This window comes from Schistocerca serialis, chromosome 5, assembly GCF_023864345.2.
Source record: "Schistocerca serialis cubense isolate TAMUIC-IGC-003099 chromosome 5, iqSchSeri2.2, whole genome shotgun sequence".
In the NCBI taxonomy this organism is placed as follows: Eukaryota; Metazoa; Arthropoda; class Insecta; order Orthoptera; family Acrididae; genus Schistocerca; species Schistocerca serialis.
The window spans coordinates 39,354,455-39,376,773 of NC_064642.1; the positions used below are offsets into that span (position 1 = coordinate 39,354,455).

The 22,319-nt window shown below is 43.4% G+C and overlaps 1 long non-coding RNA gene across 1 annotated transcript in view; it reads left to right on the forward strand.

The window, feature by feature from the left end:
* The first annotated feature begins 902 nt into the window (after positions 1 to 902).
* The window catches only part of LOC126480886 (uncharacterized), a 296,109-nt gene continuing 274,692 nt past the window's right edge, over positions 903 to 22,319 (forward strand). Inside the window, exon 1 of the long non-coding RNA XR_007587474.1 lies at positions 903 to 1,014. This is a non-coding gene — a long non-coding RNA (uncharacterized LOC126480886). The remainder of the gene's footprint in view (positions 1,015 to 22,319) is intronic.

A 22,319-nucleotide genomic window follows, 5' to 3' on the forward strand; every position in this document is an offset into this window, starting at 1 on the left:
GATGCAATCACATCAAACGTAACCTTTCATCAATTAAGGCATTACACGTATAAATCGAGAATCACACTGGTAACGTCATATGCATGTTTACTCATAAATAAACTATTTCTGGCATATCTTATCATGACACCGTACGATTCTAACCCCATTGACAATTTCAGACATGTCCTGCCATCTGTGCGTAAGATGTAGAACTTTTTGCATTCCGTAAGAATCGTGCCATCGCAGACTAGAATGAATCGTGAAAGAATCATGAACGAATCGTAGGAATCGATTCGCAATGTGAGATTGAATCGTAGGAATTGAATCGGGAAAAAGAGTCGTGTTGGCCAACTCTACTACAGGGATGTCAAATAGCTGTAGCGATGCCAGCGCTCCAAGCGGTTACATTTCACACTGCAACGAAAAGAAGAGGAACGACTCTTATGATTAAATTTACGACGAGGCCCTAGATTTGATCATATTTATTTGACGACAGGCGAGATTTGACAAAGTTCCCTATTACACAATAAAATTTATTTGACATAAATATTTGACATATCAACTTTGACAAAGAAATATGATAGCGTAATACCGGCTTTATGCACCAAACCAATAAATTTTGTGCCGAGAAATTGCTCGTGTAAAACGGACTTAGGTCCCGATTTTCTGCAAACACTATACGTAGTACCCCGTGCGGCTCGCAAATTGCCGACATCGATGTACGCAGAAGCGCTCGCAGCCCTCCCTACGCAGTCACAACAATATCAAACAGGCGAACCGGCCGCTCCAGGAGCGGCGCTGGACCGCTCTGGTTGGAGGGTCGGCCGGCAGGTGGCCGCTGGGCTGTTGCGGCGTTGCCGAGCAACGGCCCGCCGGCAGCGCGGACCGCCAGCAGCCAGCGGCCAGAAGCCAGTCCGTGTCACGGTGCCGCCGCGCAAGCTACGGTGGTCGCGATCCGCTCCACAGTCGCGCGCCGCGTGTGTTGCCAACGCTTCCACCGGTTCTTCGCCCACCGCATCGGATACCTAAGAGGTAAGGTCTTATTTCCTGCCACGTCTGAGATAATGGAATGAGAAGCTGTCTTCGTGCAACAGCTATCAGGTCTGTTGAGATTTCCCGTGGCGCTTGTACGTATTTTTGAAGGGTTTAAGGACACAGCGAAACATGGCTAAATAAACACGTTTTTCCTTCGACGTCTACTTACGGATGGAACAAAAACTGCAGGAAGGTTACCGTAGATACATATTGATAAACTCTGTTTTCCCCACATATGACCTGTTTCGCTATTGACACGCATTAGAGAAACGAACCTACATTTGCGTCTTACTTTGAATATCACTTATACCTCCCCTGTAGTTCAAATGTCAAACATCTGTCCCAACACGTAAAGAGTCCGTTTTCGCTACGGCATATAACGATAACGGGTGGACCTCTTATACTTGAAAACGTAGATCTCAACCTAGTGTAGTGTCTTGCAGTGCTCCGTCAACAGGAACCCAGCAATCGCATAATTGACCCTAGGATTAGGAACAAACTGGTTGTCGAACAGCTGTTATCTACCTGGACCGGCCTAGAGAATTTCCGTCTTTGACTTAAGTGATTACGACCAATAGACTCCCGGCCTTGTGGTATTGTCGTATCCCACATTTACTTATCTACTCCGCAAGCCACTGCACCGTCCTTGTATAGGCACCAGAGGTTCCAGTCAGCGCACTGGCTTAGATTCGGATGCCGTATCACATCTTAAAACAATGATGGTTGCCAAATGATTTAACGACGCGTAATATATTACAGCTTACAATTATTGAGACTTCAGGAGTCAAGGTCGTAAGGAGGAGAATTACTTACCGCTTTTGAGGACGCTCTTAATAACGTTCTTCCGCGTCCGGCCATCCCGATTTAGGTTTTTCGTGATTTCCCTAAATCGCTTCAAGCAAATGCTGGGATGGTTCCTCGGAAAGGGCACGGCCGACTTGTTGCCTCATTCTTCCCTAATCCGATGGGACCGATGACCTCGCTGTTTCGTCTCTTCCCCCATATCAACCAACGAACCAACCAATAACGTTCTCAATACAGTGAAGGATAAAGATGGAAGGCCAGAAATGTGACGTCTATTGTACGGACCAGTGAACAGGAAGAATCAGGAACTAATTATTGCTTTCTAATCGGGTAGTATTAACGGATCACAGATTTACGGATTGTGACAAGTGCGGTCATAAAATAGTTAATCGGTGCAGGTAGTTACAACCAGCACTGCTTCGCTGTTCGTGACATGTTGATTCCTTCCAGTTTAGCCATCATAGGCTTAGTAGAAAGCATAGCTATTCACTGACGTAACAAAATTTAGTAGTAAGTGTTTCGAAATCACATTTATTCTGTGCATTCCTTTTCAATGCAGATTGACCTGTATGAGTGCAGATATCTCCTGGAGTTTACAGGCTACAGAAGTTCAAGACTTTTCGGTAATGACCTGTCCTGTACGCCAACTACATACAGTCATGTTTATAAGGGATACAATTACCTGAATAAGAGTGATAAAAAGGACTTTCAAAATGTGCCTCCATACATGAGATACGAACATATACGCACACACACTCACTCACTCACTCCATTTCCGTCCAGCAACAATAGGAATTACTATCCTTATCGTTTCCCACCTAGTAAAATATTAAGGTGCTTGTATAACGGCACTTTCCGGCCGGGAAGCAAAATATTTCGCTCGTCTTCACAGTGCTGTGTTAAAAAAACTTGCAGACTGTCGTGATGTAGTGGGTTTAACAATGAATTACTTGCCCGCCGATGACATCGCTTCCTTGCTTGACACCCGCAGCATCACTGCACGCCACAGCCCAGCGTGGCTGATGCACCGTTTGCGAACCTGTTGACAATTCTTGTTTGCAGCTGGGAAACTGCCACGCGCACGTGAGTCATGGACAATTCTCATGACTTCTTACCGGACATTCTTCGACTTAATGAGAAACGTTACGCGTTCGATAGATCTCGAATGACTGCTGTGTCTGGCAGAAGTACATCAACGTTATTCAGCTTGTGCTAAATGATCTAAATTGAGCTTGCAATGCATCGCGTTACCGGCTGACTGCTGAGTGATGATAATTTATTATCTGAGTATGGATAGTGTTTGTTTTGAGTATTAATGTTGGTTTTCATGTGCTATAAAACTGATATATTAACAAAAATTAATTTATACGACTTTAAAGTGGATACGTGCGTAAAATCTAAGACACGTGCAGTATTGATAGATGCTACTAGAAATACCTTCTTTATGGGTTGTCAGTATTAACAAAAAGATCAGGCTGTAAGTATTTTGTTATCGTGTAACGTTTCGTGGTTGGTAGCTTCAGCCCGAGAGGTAAAGGGGACGTCATGTGTGTCGTCAGTCATCAAAGGTGAACAAGTTAATTATTTTTATAGATGAGAAAGATTTTTGGTCGGTATTAGTAGTAAAGATCATACCTGTGTGAAAACAAGAATAAGCATATGTAATGAAAGTGTGTGAAAATTAAACGAACACTTAATGCGTGACATCATAACGCACGCCCATCTCTTCTGCAGTTTTTCACACCGTCACACATCCGACAAGCAGTTGTGGGACAATAGTCTGTCCACTAAGCGAAGGGTTTGAATACGAAATCACACGTTGATTTTTCCCTTCCATTTACCATCGCAACTCTCGAATTACTATGTCTCATTATCAACCATAGCCTTCTACTACTACGAAAAATCTCTCATATATTGTTTGATAAGGTGACACAAGATACATGCTTAGCACTTTTGGTTTAAATTCACACCTCATCAATCTTTTATATGAATATGCGTGTTGGTTGTTTCTAATATCATTGTTGATAATTTGCGTTTGGAATGTAGAAGGTAACTTAGGACTTAACGCTCCGTCGACGTTAGCTTGTGCAGAGCTACAGTGAAGAAGGAATCGAACTTGTCCTTTTCATAAGAAGCAGGGGATTTAAGCGAGTTCAGTGAGTTAACCACTGCGTCACATCCTTCGGTAATTAGCTTTGAGATGCGGCAGTTTGGTTCCATTGCATCCTTTAATCTTACCTTAGGAATCAAGCACACCTTTCTCTTCAAAATCCCCGATCCGTTGGAGCATCGAACTCCCGTGCATGAAAAGCTTCAGTTGTCTCATTATTTTACGGATGAATTAATGTGACACGTATTTAACGTTAAGTGAGTAAATACCTTCACGGTTGAAATCGCAAAACCCTAATTATGTTGGTTGTTAAAAAATTTGAAATTATGTGAAAAATTAATTGGAAGTGCACTTCTTTTTCTTGTGCCTTTGTCCCGCTTCAACGGAAGTTCAGCATGGCTATTAACTGATTTGTCGTGGTTAGTTCAAAGGTTGGTTAGATGCACTTCCTGTCGCCATCCGGTGTGGAAATGTCCAACCCAACAGGCTGCATGATGTGTTTTTTACGTCAACGTGTGCTAAAGTTTCCTAAATGTTTGGGAGTAGTGTAACTGAAGCGAGACGTTGATACCAGACCTGTTTTTCACTTATTGGCATGTGGGAAACCGCCTAAAAACCATATCCATGTTGACCGGCACACCGACCCTCGTCGTTAAATAGGGACTGGGTGTTGTGTTGTCCAAATCATCATCATTTGATCCCCATCGACGCGCAAGTCGCCAAGTGGCGTCAAATCGAAAGACTTGCACCCGGCGAACGGTCTACACGACGGGAGGCGCTAGTCACACGACGTTTACATTTTACCAGCCGAGCAGATTCGATCCGGGGTCGGCACACCTCCCCCTCCCGGAAGTAGCTTCTTAGCACCATTCTCGAATACTGGATGAATGCAGTTGGGGTAATTTGCGCGCTGTACGGTACGCTGTCTTAAAACATAAACATAGTTTGTAACATCAAGATTTGAGTTATTGTGTCAAATCTTTAACGTAAGATTATACTTTTTAACGAGCAAATTGCAACAGCATTTTAAATTTGGTCAAGTATTATACTAAATGCTGCAAATCAAGTTTTTGTTGCCCCTGAACCGTTTAGTAACGTAGATCATATGCACAATATAGAGCACTGTCAATAAAATTCTTCTGACCTGTTGACCGTATTGTCAATATTAAAATTGTCCGGCGTTTCGATCACTATTGGAGGTGCTGGAAACGTCAGACAGTTTTATATATCGACAATGCGGTCAACAGCCCAGACAAATTTCATTGACAGTGACAACGCTCGCGGAAGCCTACGCGTAGAATATACTGCAGATAACGTTTGACCAGAGTTTAAAATAACTAAACAACCAGGAAAACTCAGATGCATAAACACTTCAATGTCTATTATAAAGCTTATCCATTACAGATTTTTAGGACCCGTGTCTGTTAATTAAATGCAAATGCATGAAACCTGCAACCAGTCGCTTTTTTTATTGGTTGCATTCTAATATAGGACCTATTTACTTTTACTTCAGTGTCTTAGTTGTTCCTGACAATTTGTACAAGCTTGCCAGTTTGGTTTTTTTAATTGAGCGACTTTATATTTACTACACGATGGTGCACAATACGTTATGTGTTACTGGTCGACTTACTCGTTTTGACTGCTGTCTCTACATACTGAAGATAACAAACGTCATGGGATAGCGATTTGCACATATACAGATGATGGTAGGTACACAGGGTATGAAACGGCAGTGCATCGGCGGAACTGTCGGTCATTTCCAAGAACGATTGCCTATCGAAGTCGAGGGATCCAAACGATACATATCGAGCGCGCGATCGTAAATCGATCATGCCACTCCATTGGCAGGCGTTCTGATCAATTATTTGTGATCGTCATTTTTATCTGATTTGCATCGTTCCCTTAGTTGCTCTAAATTACATACCTCCGCGAATTATTCGTGAGTTTCTAGGTACACCCAGACGATTTATGTCGTTAGTGAGTTGGATGTCTGGTGTACTTGACGTTTCTTCGGCGGATTCTCTCACGTGGAAGAATCTAATTCCATGTTTACCCAGCGTAGAAAATTGTTCGACTTTTGTTGCAAATATGGAGTACTACCAGACGAGGAAAGAAGGGACTGTGTAGACTTTGGTGGTGCGAAGTGTGTAAAACTTCGAAAGAACAGTTTCGAAGCTAAAATACCGTTACACTCTCATTGCGAACAGTGAGGAAAACGAGCGAGTTTCAGGAAGAATACATGGTTCGACTCATCCAAATTATCCATCCAAACCACCGTAATGGACTTTCACATGACGACAACACCGACGACGAGTAAGGTAAGTCGTCTCCTTTACAGTGACAAGTATCTTTTCTTTTGTCGTTACAGTAGTTCCCAACGTAAACATACCCTTAACGCCCGTCACCAGAGTCGCATGATCGATTTACGATCGCATTCTCGATATGTATCGTTTGGACCCCTCGACTTCGATAGGCAATCATTCTTGGAAATTACCGAATTGTCATTTTACTCAGTTGATTCATGTGAAAGGGTTTCCGACGTGTTTATGGCCGCACGGCGTGAATTAAAAGACTTTGAACGCGGAATGGTTGTTGGACCAAGACGTATGAGACATTCCATTTTGGAAATCGTTTCGTAGGGAATTAAATACTCAGATATCCACAGTGTCAAGGGCGTGCCGAGAGTATCAGTTTACTTTCATTACCTCTCACTGAACGGCCGGGAGCACCGGCGTTTTTGTACATTTTCAGTAGTAACATAACAGGCAAGCAGGACTGCGTGAAATAACCGCAGGAATCAATGTGGGACGTACGGCGAACTTATCCGTTAGGACAGAGCGGCGAAATTTAGTGTTAATGAGCTCTGACAGCAACGAGCGACGCGAGTGCCTTGCTAACGACTCGACATACCCTGCAGTGCCTCTTCAAGGCTCGTCACCATATCGTACGGATACAGACGACTGGAATACTGTGGCCTGGTCAGGTTGGTAAGAGGTGGTGGTAGACTTCGAGTCTGGCGCAGATCCCCGAGGCCTTGGACCCAAGCTTTGAAAGGCACTGTGCATGGAATGGAATGAGTCCTCTGGTCCAACTGAGCCGATCATTGACTGGAAATGGTTTTCTTCGGCTACTTAAGAATCATTAGCAACCAGTCATGGACTTCATGTTCCCAAACATCGATGTCGCGTCACAACTGTTGGCGACTGGTTTGAAGAACATTCTGAACAATTCGAGCGAATGATTGGGCCACCCACATCGCCCGACATGAATCCCATCGAACATTTTTGGGACGTAATAGAGAGGTCAGTTCGTGCACAAAATCCTGCACCGGCAACTGTTTCGCAATTATGGGGGGCTATACAGGCACTGTGGCTCAAGGAGACTTCCAACAACTTGTTGAGTCCAGCCGACCGCGGTGGCCGTGCGGTTCTAGGCGCTTCAGTCCGGAACCGCGGGACTGTTACGGTCGCAGGTTCGAATGCTGCCTCGGGCATGGATGTGTGTGATGTCCTTAGGTTAGTTAGGTTTAAGTAGTTCTAAGTTCTAGGGGACTGATGACCTAAGATGTTAAGTCCCATAGTGCTCAGAGCCATTTGAACCATTTTGTTGAGTCCATGCCATGCCGACTTGCTGAACTAGGCCGGGTAAAAAGGAGGTCCGACACGATATTAGGAGGTGTCTCATGACTTTTGTCCGCTGCTCGTGGTCTCGCAGTAGCGTTCTCGCTTCCCGAACACGGGGTCCCGGGTTCGATTCCCGGCGGGGTCATGGATTTTCCCTGCCCCGAGATGACTGGGTGTTGTTGTATCGTCTTCATCATCATTCATCCCCATTACGGTCGGAGGAAGGCAACGGCAAACCACCCTCACTAGGACCTTGCCTATTACGGCGGTGCGGGTCTCCCGTATCGTTCCCCTACACTCCGTCACGGAGTATGGGACTTCATCATCATCTCACGACTTTAGTGTATACGCATATAATCATGTGTTAAAAATGAAAACCCAGTGAAAAATGAAACGCCCTAAACGGTGACGCATTTACGTTACATACCCCAAGTAAATGATTGAGTCACCTGGAGACAGCATACGGATTCTTAGTACTAGGAAATCATCACGCAGTTGTAATGGCGTCGAACGGCGCTTTGAAGATTAAATTTTAAAGAATTCAAGTTTTAAAATTTTCCTTCAGTTCCATGATTAGATATACTGGGCACCTCTGCTCTCGGAGTTCTAATTAGCGCTGCAAGTAGTGCGTCTAGCGGAAAACGGTGATGCAATCAGCGACTGCAGAGAGAAGAAATCGCCCTCTTCCAGGCTGGAGGAGTCTCCGCAACACTTGCTTCCTGGACGATGGCTGCGCTCTCTCCAGGCCCCTAAAAAATCTTGTCCAGCCCGGTATCCGTTTTCTGCACTCGGTGTTATCCCCATTCAGTGTACAGTAATACTCAACCATCACGATTTTGTACTAATACTTCGGACAAATCGGAACTACGGACCACACAAATCTCGGCGTGGTGAACGGAGATACCGGACTCAGATTTATCGCAAGATTCTTAAGTAAGCGTAATTTCCCTGTGGAGGAGGCACTTTGCAGATCTGCCGTTCGCTTAATTCTTGACTAGTATACTTCAAGCGGGACCGGTACCAAGTTGGCCAGCCCGAAAGTTCCGAAACTCTGCGGAAGTGTTCCACCACATGATGGGTATTAAATCAGGAAAATTTCATCCCATTCGGAACTGACGTCCTTTCTCACCAGTATGCGATGTGGCCCTCCCTCCAACAGTTACCAAATCAGTCCTGTTGTCATACCCAACATCTCCCCACGCCGTGATTCCAGGGGTTGGAGAGGTATGGGTCTTGAGAATCGCTGCTTCTTGTAGCTTCCATCAGGGTGTCTACGGACACACCGGCGCTATTCTATTACGAATAGAAGCGAGATTCATTGCTCAACAACATAAAATGTCGCACCATGTTCCAGATGACAGTGGACCTACGTCATGGGCGTCCCTGTTGTCTGTGGTACGGTGTTAGCGGTAGTGCACGACACACGAGACCTGAACCCAGCTACCAGCAGTCTGTTCCCGACGGCTCGCGTTCACTCCCGGCCTTCATCCTCTGTACGGATTTCAGTTTTTGCTATCCATGTGCACATCAAAGACAGTGAAACAGTTCTCCGATCTTCTCGTCATGTCGTCGTTCTAGGAGGACCTGCCCCTGTTGTTCTCCCTACACAGCTGTCCTGAGTCCACCTCATCACCTACCATTCTCCAGCCGTTGCCCTGCAGTCAGCTGCGTGTCCGTGTGACGCTCCCATGTCCCTCTTGCCAATGCTTTCATCTCTCTCAAAATGTCAACGAAGACGACAAAGTCCACGTGCACGTCCTGTGGGACGTTTTGTGCTACATTTGTAACGTTCCAGTAAAGTTAGGCACACCCAACAGCCTTCACGTCCTCACAGCATTATTCATTTGTAAGAATGTTTTTTTTTTGTGTACCGAAAATAAGCTCGTAAACGGATTAAATTTTTGCACACCCCGCAGCCACGGAAATGCTGAGTATCAATTACTTGCATGTCTGAAAGAACAGACGTGTTGACGATCACGAGCTGTACGAAATACTTCGAAATTAATTTGCTAACTGTGAATTACCTGACATCCGCTATATTAGATATAGAATTACTACCCAATAGTGGCACATGAAAATTTGTACCGGGCCGGGACTCGAACCGTGATTTCCCACTTATCGCAAACAGTCGCCTTAACTATTTTGGCTATCCGTGAACGCTCCCCGGACCGACCCAAACTTCCATATGTCAAACTGTCTACCTCTTTATATCGCAGTCCACTAAACTCATCACCTAATGCTCGCAACATTGCTTGGATTCTCGCAATACGGAGAATGAGACAACGAGGCTCCTGTTACGGGAATCCAAGTAATGTTGCGAGCGTTAGCAGATGAATTTGGTGAGCTGCTTGTTAGTTAGTTAGTTCGTTGGTTAGTTGGTTGTTCCATTGATCAATCGCACGGTGCGGTAGCCGTTATGATGTGGAACGTGTCAAATGCACAAGAAATGCACATATGAAACAAGATTTTTAATATATATATATATATAATTTTACAATACAGAGTTAAGGATTACTTTTTCTACTATTTACCCCATTCACTTAAATGGCACAAAATGCATATACTATATTTATAGATTTACTTCTTCCTATTCAAGAATTCATCTGTGGTATAGGAGTTGTCAAGGAGATATGATTTCAATTTATTTTTGAAGCTATTACTGCTGCCTGTCAGACATTTTATTTCATATGGTAATTTGTCGAACATTTTTACAGCAGCATATTTTACCCCTTTCTGTGCCAAAGGTAGGTTGAGTAAAGGATAGTGTAAGTCTTTCTTTTTTTCTGGTATTATAATCATGAATGTCACTGTTGTTTTTAAACTGGTCCATGTTGTTGAGAACAAATTTCATTAGTGAGTCAATGTACTGTGAGGCTATTGTAAGAATTCCCAATCTTTTAAAACGATGCCACAATATGTGCGACTATGAACCCCACACATTAATCTAACCATTTTCTTTTGAGCAGCGAATACTTTTTGTCTGAATATTGAGTTACCCCAAAATATTGTTCCATATGACATCAGAGAGTGAAAGTACGCAAAGTGTGTTAGCTTACTAATTTCTGTATCCTCCAAATTTGCGATTATTCTGATAGCAAAAGTTGCTGAACCTAGTTGCTTTAGAAGATCCAAAATATGAATTTTCCAATTACGATTCTCATCTATGTGTACACCCGAAAACTTAGTATGCTCTACCCTGTCTACTGACTTCTGTTGATGTGTTATATTTATTGAAGGAACTGTACTTTTTGCAGCAGAAAATTGGATGCACTGTGTTTTTTCAAAGTTTAGAGCAAGCGCATCTGCAGAAAACCAATTAATGACGCTTCCAAAGATCTTATTTGTATCATTTTCAATTGCAGTTTCTTTTACTGCGATATAAAGACGTAGACATTGTGACATATGGAAGATTGGGCTGGCCTGGGAGGTGTGCACTGATAGCCTAAACGTTACGGCGACCTCGTGATAAGGTCACTGTGTACGTGTGCAGCTAATGTCAAGGGATTCGGAGAAGGACATAAAATTCGGAATACTGGGGCTACCGTTTCAGTGGCGTTCCATCAAGGTGTAAAACTTTTCATTTTCGTCACTGTAGGCTGAGAAGATTCAAACAAACACTGCGACATTAGGGTTTATTTGGTCAGCACGAGAGCGTCACAGAAAGGAAGGAACGCCGTCAAGAATTTAGTCCGGAGTGGTCTGTAACAGTGGTTAGGTGGGATACAATTTAAAATCAGTGTAAACCCTTCCGCAGGAACTGGTGTTTGCTGTGACTTAGCGAACTGGGACAACGCTGCTTCTACCGCAGGCTGTTGCCGGCGAAATTTTTTGTCCAACCAGTTAGGTAAGAGGTGACTGCTCACTTTCTGGGTTGCTCTTCGCTTTTCCTGCGAAGAATTAGCGCTGCATCACCACCAGCAAGAAGTGCTGTACCGCGTCATCGACCGCGTTTTGTGTCACCCGTTTCGCGTGAAGCGTCCCTTCACGTGACCTGACCTTTTCTATTGACATCCCTTCAATGATCACAGTACTTTCATGTGTGCGTAAATTTTAGATCATTAGTAGAAAAATCAAATGTTGATCAGTACCTGGGACATAAACCACATTACGTCTTGTCGTCAGAACGTTTAATGCTAGCCTTTCTTTCCTTACGAATCACATAGTGAACGAGTTATTAACAGCGCTTTTGCCCTTACTTGTAGTTTGTGTCGTTATTCTCGTTGCATTACTGCCTTAGGCTATACTCAAGGATGTTAGTCACTTCAAATGTTTCCTAAGTGTGTAGTTACCCAATGTCAAAAACATTCCTTTCAGTACGACATCCGCCGGCCGGGGTGGCCGAGCGGTTCTAGGCGCTACAGTCTGGAACCGCGCGACCGCTACGGTCGCAAGTTCAAATCCTGCCTCGGGCATGGATGTGTGTGATGTCCTTAGGTTAGTTAGGTTTAACTAGTTCTAAGTTCTAGGCGACTGATGAGCTCAGCAGTTAAGTCCCATAGTGCTCAGAGCCGTTTGAATTTGAGTACGACATCCATTCAATAACTTTATCTTGGAATCCTTCATTTGGTCCGTGTTTGCATAGAAAAACAACAATATCAGAAATTGAGCCCGCTTTGATGCAAAACACCTTGTTATTTGTTTACTTATTTACAGTTCAGAGAAGGCTAAGACCACTCAGAAAAACCTCCGATGAGGACGTCGATTGGCTCCTTCTCCAAACACTAGATTTCTGTCGACGAGGAATTGTAATTTCCGACCGTTGATTAGTGAGACTTGGTGATTACATTGAAAAATAGCGTCACTTATCTTTTCTACTTTCAATTTTAGTGTAGCATTCACTAAAAAATATTTGGCCTGCCCTCATAATGTGTAAATTACTTTTTGATATGCCCTCGTTATGTACAATATCTGTTGTCTTGGTTTCCAGGTGAAGGAGTAAGAAGTATACCTTTTCTTGCTATGAAAGAACATAACGTGACTGACATCCACGATGAACTGTGCGACAATTAGCGTCTTCAGCAATGACCGAAGGAAAAATAAGGGAACAGTGTCGTGCTGTTATAAAAAGCTATACAAATGTACATCTTCTTCTTCTTCGCGGATGGGTCACTTAGGACCACGCGTAATCAACATTTGTTGGCCTTCCTTTTCGCCCAGTATTCCTTCATAAACAATGAATGGGCTAGCTTTCGTTGCGTAGACCATGTATGTCGGTTCGTTTTTCTCTCTTCTTCCTCAAAACCCCGTGTGTTTGTGATTTTTCTGATTTCATTTCTATCATGTAGATTTGGAGACCCTAATTCTCTCAGGTCTTTTTCCGTCTGTTTGTACCAGTTCGGTCTTGTAGTTTTGTTCTTTAAAAATGTATGGATTTTGTGCGTTAACCTGTTTTGAGTCCATTCTTTCTAAATGCCCCATGAATTGGATTCTTCCCATGCGCGTTGTGTCTGTTATTTTGGAGATATTTTTATATATTTCTGCATTGGGTTTTGGATAATGCACACAATATTTAGTTCTTGGTCCTAGGATTCTCCTCATTATTTTACGTTCTTTCACTTCTAATTCCTCTTTTAGTGTTCTGTGTACAAATGTACGTGATTAGAAGAATAATGTGGAGGGGGGAGGGGGAGATGTGGAGGAGTAATGACGTTCAGTCAGAAGGCAAGGTTGCGTACGCGAATGAAAAGTGCTGTAAAACCATCTATCGAATGAAAAGTTCTGTAAAACCATCTATCGCTGTTAGTAAACTTAATTTGAAGTTTCCATTCGTATCCAGAAAACACTGCATCAAATTGTTGCTAAGAAACTGCATCTGTGGAAATTGGGTGCGAGGCCAGGCATCAGCAAAGTTGATAAATGTTCACGAAACATGCGCGGATTAATTTTTGGACTGAAATAACGGAGAGGTTTTTTTTCTCACATTGTGACCACTGAAGGTATATTTTCTTTCTTTCTTTCTTTCCTTCTTTATGGCGATGTGAGGTCTAAGCATTCATCAATTCATCCAGCTGCATAATTCATATCTGTCAAAGCCGAAAAAGCTCAAACAACTACACGGAGAAACGTAACAATAGTGTTCTGAGACGAATAAAGTGTGCTCCCGGTGGACGCAATTATTGCGTCTGTCGGACCGGCGTTGGAGAGGGGTGCCGTGGGCTGTACTCGGACCGCACATGCTCTCTATCTGCCGCCCATCGCGTCCACTGCTCGGTAAAAGACTAATGTGGCATTGACGCTGAAGTGCCGTTAACCGCGCTTAACGGCCAGCGTACGTGGTTTGCGGCTTGTGGCGGCTGTCTCCAGCTAACGGCCACAGCGCCTCTAGCGACGCAGCTACGGGAATCTGCCCATCTTTTTACTCCCCGGTACATTACCAGTCCACATGCCAGAGGCTGCAATTTTGTTAATGGTGTTCCAGGATCCATTTCAGTTCACCATCTCATTTTCCTGGCGCCGGTTAAACTCTGCTCAGCTCCTTCTCCCGAACGTCAAAACTGCAATGTAGTACTTCAACGTACGGTACAAGACAACACACACGCAGTGAACCGTTGAGAATAGTTCGCGTAGCGGAAACTTAATAAGCGATTTATCACAACTAGTCGTATTGTAAAGAAACCGGCCACAAAGCCATTTAAATGCCGAATTTTGACCGTGAATGTATCTAAATATTTAACTCCGCAAACGTAATTTAGTAAAAAAAATGGTTCAAATGGCTCTGAGCACTATGGGACTCAACTGCTGAGGTCATTAGTCCCCTAGAACTTAGAACTAGTTAAACCTAACTAACCTAAGGACATCACAAACATCCATGCCCGAGGCAGGATTCGAACCTGCGACCGTAGCGGTCTTGCGGTTCCAGACTGCAGCGCCTTTAACCGCACGGCCACTTCGGCCGGCGTAATTTAGTAAACTTTAATGATTGTAGACTCGGAAGAATCCGTTTCACTAGCAAAACTAGTGTAATGATCACGTTAGAATTTGCTTAACAAATCCCTAAAAGTAAGTAAATTGCAAAATTCCCGTAAATACCTACATCTGTGGAGCAAATAGTAATATCTCTCTCTTGAATCTCCAGACGCAAGTAAGCTTACAGGTGCCTGAGAATGCTTTAATAATGACGAGTTCTAAAACGCTGAGAAATTGGCCGGAGCCCAGAAACCAATGGCGGATGCGACAGATCCACATTTTGACAAATGCGACATTTAAATACATCAAATTATCTAACAGAAATACAACTAACACGTAACTGTATGTTCAAGCACAGCCTCCAAAAAGATACGTGAGGATACGTACGTACAGCAGCTACCAAAATAAAAATGAAATCGAGCCGAAGTTCGCAAATAGTAATGGCAAAGAAGTAATAATACGGCAAACAATGTCAACATGAAATGTTTTAATCCAGTCATAAAACTACGTTTATTCAGAGAAAAAGAATACTGAAAAATCTTCTAAAAAAAAAAAAAAGGCAATGAAATTACAGTTGAAAGGACTGCTTTGCGAGTCGTTGCTGAGAGAGAGAGAGAATTTGTAGCGAAGCTTAAGGGGCTCTGGAACGCCCTATACTTGCAATGTTAAAATAACGCTTATAAATTACATCTTTCCTCACAAAGTATTTGAGGTAGGAAGTTGAACTTTTTACAGATTATTTATTGGAATATGGGCTACAACTTAACGCAGGGATTTTACAAAATTTTAGTTCAGTTATTAAATATGATTTTTTTTCAATTGTAATGAAAATTCACAACATTTTTTTGCAATTTTTTATTTATATATTCAAAAATATACAGTTTTTTGGGAAAAGGCTGTGTTAAATTATGCAGAAGATACTGTGTAACATTTACTGAAAGTTAAAACAAATATGTTTGGAAGATCCTTAGAAAACATGTAATTAGTATGAGAAAATAAAAGTTTTGGGAATCGAGCGACAAAGATTGGATTAACTTTTTAGTGCATTCCAGGTCCATAGGATGGATTATCTTCATCCTCTGTAAACTCCTCCTCCAGCTTCCTCTTGTTCCTCCTCCTGTTTACTCTTGCTTGTATTTCTAGACTCTTTACAGCCCTGTCTGCAGCCCGAAGGCGTTCCTTGTCTAAAGCAAGCATCGCTCGTTGTTGTGTTCGTAGATTTTGCTACCATTTTCTTCAGTTGCAGTTACTGCAACACTGTTCCAAAAGGTGGTCATGTATGAACACTTATCACATTTCAGTTGTATTTCACTAGCAAGTTCTACGTGCTTTATTATGGAGAGTTCCAGACCAACTCCATTACAATGAATACATCTTACACAGTTTGAAAAAATTCCTTTGAGAACCGACATATCAAATATTTCATTCACATCCGATTCGCCCATAAAACATTCATAGTTTTCACTCATTGAACCAAGCTTCTTCTGTGAAGTATTTTCTTTCCCACTTTGACTGCTATGGGCAGGTGTACTTGGGAGGTTAGGTTCACTCACTTGGTTATCGTCTTTATTGTTTACAGTAATAACACATACCTTTGGCTTTCCAACATTTCTCCTTTTCTTAAAAGCCTTCAGAGGATTTCTAATAACTTTACTTTTACTCATTATTATACTTCAACAAAACAGAGACTCAAGAAACAGAATTAATTACGAATATTTTCGAGATAACGACAGAGTAAATAAACATGAAACAATCGACAATCACACCAGCGATATATATTGAACCATCACAGGTTAGCCACAACACATACTTTATCTCACATCACTAAAATGTACCTGATTAACACGGACGTTAATAATAACACCATTTGACAGCAGTTTAACAGCGCCACAGTGGGTCACGCCCATGTAGAACACATTCCAAAAAAATTTTTAAAATAGTTGTAGTCTTCGGAATTGAATAAATTATATATCTATTAAAAGGTAATAGTCTTCAGATTCAGAAAACGCAAAAAAGTAAAAATTGAACTTTTCATGATTTTGGGCCTTTCCGGAGCCCCTTAACTGTGCATTGGGGGGGGGGGGGGGATGATATGCGAAATTGTCGTTAGCTAGGCAGTGGTGTCGGCGGAAACATAAATCTGTCGACGGTAAATTGCAACTGTTACGTTCACTTGTGTCCATAGTCGGTTTTTCGGTAATGCTGTTCTGTCAGCTCCCTTCGGGTACACAGTGGTCGGAAACCACTGCTACCATTTGAATCGAAGCTGGTATGTTTATGACGATAACATTTCTTATACACACGATGCAGCTATTAACGCCAAGTCCACAGTTTCGAAAGAAATTACCAAAATTAACTTCACCTCTGGGATCGCAAACTTAAGAGTTCGCCCGGTTGCCACACGCGTTACATTCGCAAATCCACAGTCCGGTGAATAAGTTTTACGCGTAGAACAATGCTTAATTGTTTTATAGCGACTGTTAGTGGTAGAACGCAAGTGAAACCTCATTAAGTTGAAACTTTAAAAAAAAATATCGTGCATTAGTTTTTGCAACTCACTCAACAGCAAACAATGTGGGCCAGCAGACAACAATCACAGCTCAGTGTTCTTTCACGTGCGCATTGTCATTTTCAGTTTGCTGCAACCCGCGAGGCTCATATTGTTCAAACCAGTCTAATAAATTCTTTCCGTTTAACGCCAAGTTCATGCCGTATTCGAAACGTAAGAGTTGTGCGACAGTAGTTTCCGTTCGTTCTCAACCGACACCACATCGATTACTTCTTCACCCAGTCACGCACAAACTCGTCCCCGCGTACTGTATCTCACTGTTCGATTTTCTCACTATCGATATAGCTATCGCTCTCACAGTTCGAGTGCAGTTACCTTTCACACATTCACATCCTTGACGGTTATTAAAAAAACTAACATAAGATTAAAATTATTGCATACTCAAAAGTGAAAATAAACGTAATAGTAAGAACTTCATATCGTAAGATAGTTACAAATATTAGTGATGTCAGCTTTTAACTGGAAGATGAGTACATTCCACTGTTTTCACTTGCACATTCTCAGTCTTTAAAGATGCGAGATAACCTAGACCTTGGGCTACGCCACACATCAGTCTGTCATCACAGCCAATGTTTCAGGGCGGGAGGGACGACCGGCCAAGTGTCACACTCTAGCAGTGCTTATCAGTAACTACATGGAAGAAAATTTTGGTATGTGGGATAGCTTAAACAAGGGGAGAATGGAATTTTCATTGTTAACTCACTGTGTATTTCACATTTATTTATCATCCCATTCAAATCACACAATGACTTCAATGACATACTATTCCAATACTCATTTTGTACACTTGTGTTACTAGATATCAATAATACGTCATCAATTATCAATTTAAGCTGCGATTTCTTGATGAGTTGGCTTGAATCTTTGCGATTATCTCTTCTGAATGTGGATGGATACATAGCAGCCAGTAATGGAAGTAGTAATTGCGTCTGGAAAATCACGAAGATTATGAAACTTTTCTACTGGTACTAATTACTAGCCATATAATTCACGTTGTACAACTGTTAATATTTCCGGTAATGAAAGCAGTTGAGCTGGGGGGAAGTTTCACACTTTGCATGAACGGTCTCAACAACGTTCATTCACAGACTTAGAAACTAGCCTTACTTATGACGAAGACGGTATAAAGAGGCTCTTGCAGCTCCTCCAGTGCTACTGTCTATGATATTTTTAATTCCGTTATATAGAGTGACTGTAAATGTTGTTCAGATACTTGTGAACATAACAACGTGCTCAGAATCTGTTTTCTACACAGGAACATTATTAATATTTTCACACTTCTTCCATTAATATAAAATTATAGCCATGGGAAGAACAAATGTAAAACATATTTCCTACTCACTGTTTTGATGAGATGAATTATGCTGTAGACAAGCGTAACTTTCGTATAGACTGAAGAAACTGGTATAGGCGTGCGTATTCAAATACAGAGATATGTAAACAGGCAGAATACGGAGCTGCGGTCGGCAACGCCTATATAACACTACAAGGGTCTAGCGCAAATGTTAGATCGGTTACTGCTGCTACAGTGGCAAGCTATCGAGATTTAAGTGAGTTTGAACGTGGTGTTACAGTCGGCGCACGAGCGATGGCCACAGCATCTCCGAGGTAGCGATGAAGTGGGGATTCTCCTGTACGACCATTTCACGAATGTACCGTGAATATCAGGAATGCGGTAAAAGATCAGATCTCCGACACCGCTGCGGCCGGTAAAGATCCTGCAAGAACGGGATCAACGACGACTGAAGAGAATGGTTCAACTTGACAGAAGTGAAAAAAGAAAAAAAAATTGTTCAAATGTGTGTGAAATCTGCTAAGATCATCAGTCCTTAAGCTTACACACTACTTAACCTAAATTATCCTAAGGACAAACACACACACCCATGCCCAAGGGAGGACTCGAACCTCCGCGGGGACCAGTCGCACAGTCCATGACCTCAGCGCCCTAGACCGCTCGGCTAATCTCGCGCGGCACAAAAGTGCAACCCTTCCGCAAATTGCTGCAGATTTCAATGCTGGGCGATCAACAAGTGTCAGTGTGCGAACCACTCAACAAAACGTCATCGATATCGGCTTTCGGAGCCGAAGGCCCACTCGTATATCCTTGTGACTGCACGACAAAAAGCTGTACGCCTAGCTTGTCAACACCGACAGTGGAGTGTTGATGATTGGAAACGGGTTGCCTGCTCGGACGAGTTTCGTTTCAAATTGCATCGAGCGGATGGACGTGTACGGGCATGGAGGCAACCTCATCAGAATATATCAGCAGGGGACTGTTCGAGCTGATGGTGGCTCTGTAATGGTGTGGGGAGTGTGCAGTTGGAGTGATACGGGACCCCTGATACGTCTTGATACGACTCGGACAGGTGACACGTACGTAAGCATCCTGTCTGATCACCTGCATCCAGTCATGTCCACCGTGCATTCCGACGGATTTGCGCAATTCCAACAGCACAATGCTACTCCCCGCACTTCCAGAATTGCTACGGAGTGGCTCCAGGAACACTCGTCTGAGTTTAAAGTCTTCCGCTGGCCAGCAAACTCTCCAGACATGAATGTTATTGGGCATATATGAGATGCCTTGCAACGTGCTGTTCAGAATTCTTACAGATTTATGGACAGCCCTGGAGGATTCATGGTGTCAATTCACTGAAGCACTATTCAGAGATTAGTCGAGTCCATGGCACGTCCTGTTGCGGCACTTCTGCGTGCTCGCGGGGGCCCTACACGATATTAGGCATGTGTACGAGTTTCTTTGTCTCTTCAGTGTATTAACAATCCCAGGTAACATTCTGTGAGTTGGATTACTGAAACGCTAACCTTAGGTCTTGGCAAGTAATCGTCTTTACATGGGAGAACATATATCTGGGTTGCATTGACGCAGTTTATTTCTTACGTGAGACTAATGACACTGTAACATCTACGGTGATAAATCGTATAAGTCGTAGAAATAGCATTAGTGGAGGGATACTAGTTGTGCATTCGTCAACTGCGATTTCTTACTGCGGCAAATGGCAACTAAGAATCGCAGTTACCGAAGAGCAGCACTGACGTGGGGATCTCTAGCCGCCTCGCGCCCCTCCCCTCTCCGCCGGCCGCTATCTGCGCTGACCCGGCTGGGCCCGGCTCGGCTCGGCTCGCCGCGCTGCCCTTTGAAGTCCGCCTCTGCGGCAAAAACAGCGCCCGCCGCCACACACCGCAGCCTGTCTGCCTCCAGCGCAGTCGCCGCTTAATCATGTTTTTTGGATTCTGATTTCTAATTTCCAGCTCACCATTAACAACTTCGTTATGAAAGATATCTGTTCTGTGTTCCGAAGCTTGTGGCTTCTATCGGCGATCGCCTAGTTTTTTTTTTTTTTCTTCATTCATCAACAAGATGGACAGTAACAGATTCGTTTGCTCCTCTCAAGTCCGATTTCATGTTGCTTCTTCTCCCTGTTGCCTCACAGTACCTTCCCTAGCGGTAGCGGGCGATTCAGTGCGGCATTCAATCACTGTCGACAATAAGATCAGTAGCCACGAATTTTTTACAGTTCGAGAAAAAATAAATAAACCGACGCAGATCATTTTTTACTCGTTTGTAGATAAATGTCTACAGTCGTGGCCTCTTTCTTCTTCTTCTTCTACTCCAGTCTACCTCAATCCACTGCTGGATAGGCCTCTTCTATGTGTTCCCATTGTCTCTGATTTTGAGTCACCTGGTACCATCGTGTTCCAGCCACCAGATCCACGTCATCAAGCCATCTCTTTTGGGGCCGGCCAGAGTGGCCGAGCGGTTCTAGGCGCTACAGTCTGGAACCGCGCGACCGCTACGGCCGCAGGTTCGAATCGTGCCTCGGGCATGGATGTGTGTGATGTCCTTAGGTTAGTTAGGTTTGAGTAGTTCTAAGTTCTAGGGGACTGATGACCTTAGAAGCTAAGTCCCATAGTACTCAGGGCCATTTGAACCATCTCTTTTGGGGTCTTCCAGTGCCTCTCTTGCGTTCCCACGATCTGCAGTGAACAACTCTACGGGTGCACCTGCTGTGATCTTGCCGACTTACATCTCTCTGGCCCATTGCCGCTTCAGTCTTGCAGTTCTCTCCAGGACGCCTGTTACCTTTGTCCTCCTCCTAATGCCCTCTGGTCGAATCCTATCGCTGAGCCTGACTCTCAGCACACGTCGCTCCATGGTTTATTGTGAGCGCTTTACTTCATGAGCACTTGTCTTAGAATCAATAGTTTCTAGGCCGCAGGTTGTAACTTGTAGTATGCACGTACGAGGCGTGTTTTTTAAGTAAGTACCGTTTTTAAATTAAAAAAAAGACGTGCTAAGATATCTCAATAATTTTATTTTTACACGAAAGCCTGTACCTTAATCTACTTTTCTACGTAATTTCCGTCAATATTGAGGCACTTGTCATAACGTTGTACCAGTGTTTTAATACCCTCCTCATAGAAGTCTGCCGCCTGACTTGTTAACCACTGCATCGCCACTGTTTTGACGTCGTCACCGTCTTGAAGACGCTGACCGCCCAGATGTTTCTTCAAGTGCGGGAACAGATGGTAGTCACTGGGCGCAAGATCGGGGCTGTACGGAGGATGATCTAGAGTTTCCCATTGAAAAGATGTGATGAGATCTTTGGTCGGATTCGCCACATGCGGAAGGGCATTGTCTTGCAGCAAAACGATGCCCGTGCTCAACTTCCGTGGACTGTTACTTTGATTCTGGTGTGACGTAGGCCACCCATGTTTCATCGCCCCTAACAATTTGGTTTAAGAAATCATCACCGTCCTTGTGGTACGGCTCAAGGAAACTCAATGCACTGTCTAAACGTTTGGTTTTGTGTACATCCGTCAACATTTTCGGTACCCAACGTGCGCACAATTTTCGATAATTCAAGTGCTCGGTCACAATGCCACACAAAACGCTACGAGAAACATAGGAAAGTCATCCCGCAAGGAGTAAATCGTAAAGCGTCTGTTTTCTTTCATCTTATTGTCCACTTCCTGCACCAAACTTTCATTAACGACCAAAGGACGCCCACTCCGTTATTCATCATGCACATTTGTGCGACCATCTTTAAATGCTCCCACCCACTTTCGTACCATTCCATCACTCATAATGTTTTCTCCGTAAACTGCACAGACCTCACGATAAATGTCTATCGCTTTTTGCCTTTAGCACTAAGAAATCGTATAACAAACCGTACTTCACAGCCGGCGGGACTCACGATTATCAAAAATGTTCAAATGTGTGTGAAATCTTATGGGACTTAAGTGCTAAGGTCATCAGTCCCTAAGCTTACAC